Below are 9384 nucleotides of genomic sequence, written 5' to 3' on the forward strand. Positions count from 1 at the left end.
TCATATTTATGTATTTTTTTCTAAAATAGTCCTTCTAATAATGATAGTTATAACCAATATACTTAATTAACAAGGATATTTTAGGAAAAACAACACTTATTTATTACAAATAACTAACTTAACTTACTTCCTCAATCTCCTCAAATTAGTCAATTGGGTCTTATAATTAGGACCGGAGGTAGTATAAACTTTGTTTGGTTTTATTTTGGTCCTAAATATAAGACCCTAATTCACTTTGTCTCTTATATTTATAATTTTTTTTCTAAGATAGTCCTTCGAATAATAATGGTTCTAGCTAATACACTTAATTAGTAAGGATATTTTAGGAAAAACAACACCTATTAAGTAGAAATAACTAACTTAACTTATTTTCTTAATCTCCTCAAATTAGTCAACTAGTTCTTATAATTAGGACATGAGGTAGTATCATTTATTAGCCAATGATAATAATGCATCTTCATCATATTTCATTTTCAATACAAAGAAAAGCTTCAAAACCTAAAATACTTTCACCAGTCCTCAATATAAAACTTAGTTAAATAATTTGAAGATAATAAAAAATTTATTAAATGACTTAAAATTATTTATATTTATTATTTTTTTCTAAACCAATTTGATTTATTTGTAAATTGATATATAATCTCATGATACGTATAAATATTTTAAAAATATCATATAACATACGTTATAATTAACTAATTTGACAACTTTTTTAATTTCTAAATTAGTCGACTGCTTTCTATACCGGGGTTCTGATGTCAGTAGTGGGAGAGCAGAGAGGCTTCTTTAGCTGTGCGTACACATATACGCGTGGGTGTTTTAATTTATTGCAGATGTGACAGCATGTCGGACGATTCCTGATCGATCCCCCTTGTTGTTTCTCGCTTAGCTTGGTCCACTACTGTCATCGATCTCAAATCTTAATTTTCTTCCCACTTTTTCGAGCCTGCACACTAAAATGGTTCTGGGCTCTAATCCTCTTTGTAATATCTCAGTCTTCAGAATGCTTTTTTCCCCTTGTTCAAAAACTACACCATTTTATATATTACTTCTAATTTTTAATATAAAAATTTATTTAATTTTTATTTTGATTTTAAATATAAAATTTTAATTTACTTTGTTTTTTATATTTATTCATTTTTTTAAAATAATCATAATAGTTTTAGCCAATATACTTGATTAACAAGAATATGTTAGAAAAAATAATATATATTTATTACAAATAACTAACTTAACTAGTTTTTTTATTTATTCAAATTAATCAATTAGATCTTATATTAAAGATTGGAAGTAGTATATGTCAAAAGACAGCTTGATTCCATATATATATATATTCAGCATGCACCATCCATGAATATGTAATAGTTTCTGGATTCGCTATTTATGATCGAACACATACAAGCATAATGATTTGCTTTACTCGTTATTACGCTTTATATGTTTTGGAAAAGAACCGTTTGTACCACTGTTATCAAACTCGCGAGTTAACTCTCTGAGTTTAATGTTTTTACGTTTTCAGCTAACAAAACCATGTTGACTCACTCTTAAACTCGAGATAAGTGTAAACTCAGTTAAACTTATGAGTTTATTTACCGAGTTTATCGTTTTTACATTTTTAACTTACAAAATCGTGTCAACTCGCTCTCAAACTCATACTAAAATTTTAAATTTTATTATGTTTAATGATTTTATATATGAGTTTTATAGAAATTTCTTTGTTAAATGTGATAAATTATGAACATTGATGCATATAATTTTAATTCTTTAAATTTAAAATATATTTAAATAAAATTTTTCTCATTTTTTATACATTAATTATTTGATTATATATTTTTAATATCAATTTATTAATAAAAATAAACTCTTACGAGTTTACGATCTGAGTTTACTATTCGAGTTTTTATCATTATCACGAGTTTACTTAATCTTATGAGTCTGACAACTTGGTCCATACTGTAACCATGATTCCCAGATTTTATGTTTAATTTGGAGGACTAAGTCAAAGTGGAAGATCTTGTAGTAAAATCAATCTGCACTGCATATATGTACGACAATACTTGCAATAAATGTGACATCAATCTAGACAATAACAAGTTATGTACTAAATATGTAAGAAACTATGAATAAATTCGAATAATATACTGCAATATAAATCACGATCAAATTACATCAGTTAATTACAATAATAACCGTCCCTTATCAACTATTAGATTTAGTTAGGTGAGAATTATGGGTGAGATGCTTAGAGAAAATAAAAGGCAAGGGAAAGCAAGAATAGAGGTAGATAAATCAGTATGGTCTATATGCCCTCTTCTTTATTCAACACATATATGAGTGTTGGATTTCTATTATTGAACAAAAATATGATATCCTAATTAATGAATATACAAAAACCAGTTTATCATGATAACATGGAACAAATTCTGTTGGAAATGGCCTGCCCTTTTCTCTATGTACGCCGAAGGAAGAGTGCGATGGGATATGTATAGAGTTATTAGAATTTGAATACTTGTTTTATTATAATGACCTCTAAGACTTGGACTAGGATTTGATTTGAATGAGTGTAATCATTTAGATTACTCGGTTATCTTTTATTTTAAAGTGAAATTTGACTATATTTCCTTTTGTTATTAGAGGGTTATAGAGAGAGAGAGATATATATATATATAATTATATATATATAATTAGAGAGTTGGGCTTTTCTTTAATTTGTTCCGCAAGCCTTTGATGAGTATCTTCCACAACTGCTCCGTTTTGGACTCCTTTCTTGTCGTCTCTCTCCCTCCTCTGATCCGTTCTGAATAATCCGATTTTTTTTGGGGGTCAGTGCAGGATGCTTCTCTGGTCCCACCAATAAATGCGCATGAACCTAGGCTATGAACCTAGGCTAAACAACAAATCTTAAATCAATGATCAACTGTAATATCGATAACAGTATTAATTAGTCAATTACATTAACATTCATAAGAAACAAGGCTTATGCGTGGCGTGACTGCTTTCTTCATTGATGTGTAATCTTCGCGGTTCTTCGGAGGAAGTAGCGTCCACGTTATTATCCCCGTCTTCACACACAGTCCTGTACGCACATTAATCTCATAACCTATAAATCCTTCAAACGTGGGCACAGCCACTTATTACGTACTCAGCAATATGATTTTAATGGCTTGGCACCAAAGGTTGTTGTATGATATTAACATATACTACTTCCAGTTTTAATTATAAAAGTTAGTTAACTAATTTAAAGAGACTAAAGAAATAAGTTATATTAGTTGTCTGTAATAAATATGTGTCGTTTTTCTTAAAATGTTTTTACTAATTAAGTGTATTGGCTATAACTATTATTATAAGAACTATCTTGGGAAAAAATGTAAAAATATAAGAGACAAAGTGGATTGGGGTATTATATTTAGAACCAAAATAAAAGTCAAATAAGGTCTTATACTACCTTCAGTCCTATTTATAAGAGCTAGTTGACTAATTTGAGAAGATTAAGGAAAGAAGTTAAGTTAGTTATTTGTAATAAATAGGTGTTGTCTTTCTTAAAATGTCATTATTAATTAAGTGTATTGGCTAGAACTATTATTGCTATAAATATAATCATGTTATTTCTAGTGGTTTTCATACAATTTCTAACGGTTTTCATAGAACCATTACAAATGTCGCAAGAAATTTTAAAATTTCAAATTCAGATTTCCCTCCTAGCTGACAATTTCTAATTGTTATTAACCGTTAGAAAATTTTTATCGTTACCCTCTTACTTTGAAATTCAAATTTTCCTCTGACCTCAACATTTCTAGCGGTTATTAACCACTAGAAAATTCTTACCATTAACCTTAAATTTGGTTCAGTTTTTTAAAAATAAAAAATTGCAATTTATAGCGGTTACAGAACCGCTAAAAAACTAACAGAACCGCTAGAAATAATATAAAACCACTACAAATAGTAGACAATCGCTAGAAAATTCTTTCTGATCTCTATAAATACCATCTCATCTCCTCATTCATTTACTCCATTTTTTTCTTTCATCTCCTCTTCTTCTTTATAATTCTCTCTTTTCTTCTTGCTCTCTCACATGGTAGTTTTTCTTTCTTATTTATATGGTAAGATAATATTTATTTTATGAATCTTAATTTCTTTTATTTATCTTTATTTATAGTTTACTAACATATTTATTTATCTTTTTCTTTCAGATTTTTTTCTTTATATTTGTCATGCCCTACTCAACTAATTCAACCACTTTTCATCATAAAAGTTAAGATTCAACACTACAAATTATCTTATCTCCAATTCAATTATCTTATTAAATTCAATTCAATTCATTTGACACAATTATAATTTAATTACTTATTATCTATCACAAAATTAAAATATATAACATGTAATACATTGGTAAATACACATATTAACATAATTTTCTAATATAATCTATTTAATGGTTTTTAATTAATAATATTATATTTTATTATAATAAAAATTTTGAATTTTATTTCTTTCACCTGGAATGAATTTTGTAGCGGTTCAGAAACCGCTAGAAAAATAAAAAAAGCAGGAAAAATTTTCTAGCGGTTTTGAACCGCTAGAAAATAACAACTAGAAAATTTGTCGCGTTATTGTTTTTTCTAGCGGTTCCATAAACTACTAGAAATTTTCTAATGTTTTGACCATACTGTGTAGCAGTTTTTTTAACTGCTAGAAAACTGTTTCTTACATTTGATTTTTTAGCGGTTTTTCTAACCACTACAAATACTGTTTGTGGCGTTTAAAACCGCTAAAAAAGTCATAATTTAACTGCTAAAAAATACACATTTTTTGTAGTGATTCTTAGATAAAATATAATCTTTTTAATTGATTCACATGTTATTTCACATATTATGTATAAAAAAAATGTCTTATTAATTTCAAATCTAGACTTATCATTTCACAATCAGAATTTGTTATTTTCAGATAAATTGCATTTTTAATTAATTCACAACATGTTATTTCACATGTTATGTATTAAGATAAAAATTTTTATTAATCTCAAATTTATACTTGTTACCTTATAATCAAAACTTGTTATTTCCAAACAAATTGTTGTTACGAGCTGGAATTTAAGTAAATGAGTTAACTTGTATTATTTTTTATTATAACATTAAGAAATTATTCGTGATCCAATAGTCACCTTTCTTTCTCTTGACACAAATGACCATAAGGGCCCATTATTTCTCTCAAATAATTTTTCATGACCAAAAAAAACTTATGCAACAAATTTTTTTTTATCATTTTCCCTTGTCAAAATTTGATGGCAGAACAAAATTGTGTGGCAACATTAATGATGAAGGCAACTCGTGAATTATTTGTAAGTCAATGGCATATACGGAATTAGAAGCACAGATTTAATGATTTTGTCTTACGCACCCCTACACGTAGGCGGATGTAACAAGGATATGACTATGGTAGGGGAGCTAGGGAGGCCCCCGTGAACACGTACGCCCACTTTGCCTACACATTAATGTGCCGACGTACACATTGGTGTTTATAGCTGGAAAAGGCACGCGCGCGCGAACACGGCTCTCCATTTTCGACCGTCATTACATACCGCGAGTACGTGTGCGTACATATGCCACTCTCTCATTTGGAAGAAAAAATTTTGGCCATTTTTAACTGTAACCTGCATCTTTTTTAATATTTTTTTAAAATTTTTTTTATAATTATAGTAAAGGTGAAAAGAGAGAGAATGAGTAAAAAAATATATTAATATGGAAGGCTCTTGTTAATAAAGATAAAAGTAAGATTTCTAGTATCTGATAAACTGTTCGAAATAACAATTGATAAGAATTAGAGTGGTATACACGTATTCTCACCCTCACATCTAGAGCTAAGAACACAGGTTGGGGCTTGCGAGCCAACTCACTTTTGTGCTAGCTCGCCCTTCAACTCGCACAACATAATTGCAAGTTGTGGCATTTTTTTTTTAAAAAAAGAATTTTACATAAATAATAGTTTTTCAGTAAGAGTCTTATATTTAAAATCAGGAGAGTATATTATTATATTTGAAAATTTTCGTCTTTCATTTACATTCAAATTTCCCGTTACATATTTAAACAAAAATATATATTTTAAAAAAATATAAGCATATTATGTTTATAAGAAAATTAACAATTACAATGAAATATAAGACAATATTTATTTAAAAGAAGTGTTTCAAAAATTTAAAACTAATAATTTTATGGAATTCAAATAGAGGGTGAGCCTGCAACCTGTGGGTTGGTTTGTATTCCTGGTTCTACACATACCCTACTTCATACGATGTACTTTTGCTGGTGGTAGTGTGTCTTCCTTGTATTGATCGAGCTATTTGAGCCATTTTCATCATGTTTTTTATTAATTAATTTGTTGATAATTAAGTACAAGATTGTGTAATTAGCTTTTTAAAAAATAATTTTATGGAGTTCAAATAAATATGGGAAAAAAATTTGTCTTGGTTTACGTGAAAGTATTTTTTTTAAAAGTGTTTTTCATAAAAAACTAACTTGCTGATATTTAGTGGCACTTTTGTTATTTGTGCTCTTACGACCTTTTTGGTCACATATGCTTGTGTTTTTGTGTGTGTTAAATAATTCAGAACAAGAATCTTAGATGAGATAATCTGTGGTTATTAGTGCCGCGTTATCTTGTGTGTAATTCTCTCAAAGCAACCGTAGGAGGTGTAAATCACTATTAGCATGGATCGATTAGATTTTCATAAAGTGGCAACTAACTTAAATAGAGACTCCATTTAACGTAACTTAATCTAGGCCAGAAGCAGACTTACGTCAAGATAACTCTTCTTGTTGAGAAAAGTGAAGAGAGTGTGTGTCAAATTAAGTCCTACATGGGATGAGTGAGAGCAAGTGCAAGTACATGTATAAACTTGTGCTCCCATGGGTGAGTAAATGAGCCAAGAGGAAGGTGGGCCTTGCGTGCACAACAAACAGGCTACCAGGAGGAAATGTAGTTGAAGACTAAAGATTCCCCCCTACGCGTGAATTAGATGCAGTAACAGGACTTTTTTTTTGAAAATCAAGTTAATTATTTTTTTTCAAAACTATTATTAAATGTCTTACTAGAAAAGCCTTATTTTTTGGATTCTAAAAGTTGCATGCGTCAGGGTTTACAAATTCTTGTTTCCGTTGATGGAGATGATTGTGTTTCTGTCATGTCTGTTCGGAGAAATAAAGGGACATGTCTCCAGCCTTGTGTGCCTGTTTGCATTTATATAAAGGCATGGTGAGAAGCGCAGCATCATACTGTTTTCTCCTGCCTTCCATCGTGGTCTTACTCTGCTTAGTTATTTGCCTTTCGTTGTTCTGTGCCCTTGTTCACGAAACAAGAAGGGTTCGTTTAATTCTAGGGGATGCCACTTCCTAAGTCACAGAGAGGTTGCGGAATATCTCTTAAGGACAGTGTCCTTTTGATACAACTCGAACCACTAGAATTAAAAAAATTAAAAAAATTTGGTAGATTATATTCAGCGCCCTTGACAAATAGAAATGTCAGGGCCAATAATATTTATATGGTATATCATTCCAAGTGAGTTCGATAAACACTTGCGTATCAGCAACCCGAATATATCAGGGTTTTTATTATATAAACCTTAGAGGAATATTCAATTAAACAACAACATCATGCGAAGATGAAGACTCAAATATAGTCAATTACAAGTGAAAACATGCATGCCCTCATTTATGCTTGACTTATTCTTATATATAGGTATTATATATAGCATAGGGATATATAAATGACGAGATCAGAAAGCAATAGGATATCATGAAATTATTCATCCTCATAACCCTTGCAGCGATGATGGTTTCTCCTCCCAGAATCGTCGTCCTCGTCATAATTCTTCCTGTAATGATACTTTTCCCTCCCTTCTTCCTCCTCCTCGTAGCGATGCTTCCTCCTCTCATGATTATTCTCGTCCTCACTGTCATCTCCCTGCACTCATATATACAATCTACATTATCCAACATGCATCAAATCCATCAATAATCGCTAGCTTATTATTTAACCACGCATATAATGCTAACCATCATATTCCTTACGATATACTACCTCCGGTCCTAATTATAAAAGCCAGTTGACTAATTTGAGGAGATTAAGGAAGTAACTTGAGTTAGTTATTCATCCTAAATAGGTGTTGTCTTTTCTAAAATATCCTTGTTAATCAAGTGTATTGATTAGAACTATCATTATTAGAAGGGCTACTTTGGAAAAAAATGTATAAATATGAGAGACAAAATGGATTCGAGTCTTATATTTAGGATCAAAATAAAAGTCAAACATAGTCTTATATTAAAGCCCGGAGGTAGTAAAAATTAACAAATTATAATGATTTAAAATGCGTCAAGCACATTATTGATAAAGAAAGCTGATGAGTTAGATCAGAAATCAATCAAATTAGATAAAGAAAATGAGAAGAGTACTCACATATTTCTCACGATATCCTTGGTTTTCTGCACCATAACCATCATCATCGTTCCGTCTCTCGCTCTGTCGTCCATAACCATATCCACTACCTTGCTCTTCCTGACCATAGCTAGGCCTCTCGTTTCTCCTTCTTCTTTCCCCCTTTTTTTTTTTTTTTGTTTCTCGGTTAGAAGAGGGAGAATCAAGAAACTAACACAAAATGGGGAAGCAGCACCACATTCTTATGATTTCTGTGACACACCCAGACCCAGACCCATGATCATGAACATTGCTACTTGAACAAGAAAGCGTTAAATGATCACTATTTCCCTAAAATCAAAAAATAACTGTCCTTTCAGTATCATGACACACTTATGGTCCTAACAGAGAAGTATAAGCTGACATTGATTAGAAGTACCAAAATATTCAGCTATACATGAAAGACCTTTAGTTAGTGAGCACTCAGATTCATACTAAGGTACAAAGATAAAAAATTAGCCAAAAACCTTGACTGCAAGGGCAGCTACGTTAACCCAGCAATGACGATCAGCTGTTCCTCCTGCATCCTACGATATGGATAGGGAAAAGTGAAGCCTCCATTACAGCACAGATCCACGGAATTACTAGAGAACTTGAACTTTGCTGGAGCAAAGAGTGTGAATATGTGAGAGTAAATACCGACAGTGTGGTTTGGCCAAACAAAATACAGTGTGGGAGCAATTAACTTGACTACAAGGGAATTCAACGGAGATCATCCTTATTACGATATCATAGAAGATGCTAGGAGACTAATAGCTAATGAATATCTGATCTGTTATACTTGGATTTTCAATCAGGGGATTATGTGCGCAATACTGATGCTTCAGCTAGATTAGCTCACATTATTTTGGATTGTTTTTGTAACCAATCTCAACCCCCACCTTCTTGTAAGAAGGTGGTGGTTGATGATAGGTAATG

Source organism: Neltuma alba, unplaced genomic scaffold (genome assembly GCF_004799145.2).
Source record: "Neltuma alba isolate B1F8T4 unplaced genomic scaffold, ASM479914v2 tig00002165_pilon, whole genome shotgun sequence".
Classification (NCBI taxonomy): Eukaryota; Viridiplantae; Streptophyta; class Magnoliopsida; order Fabales; family Fabaceae; genus Neltuma; species Neltuma alba.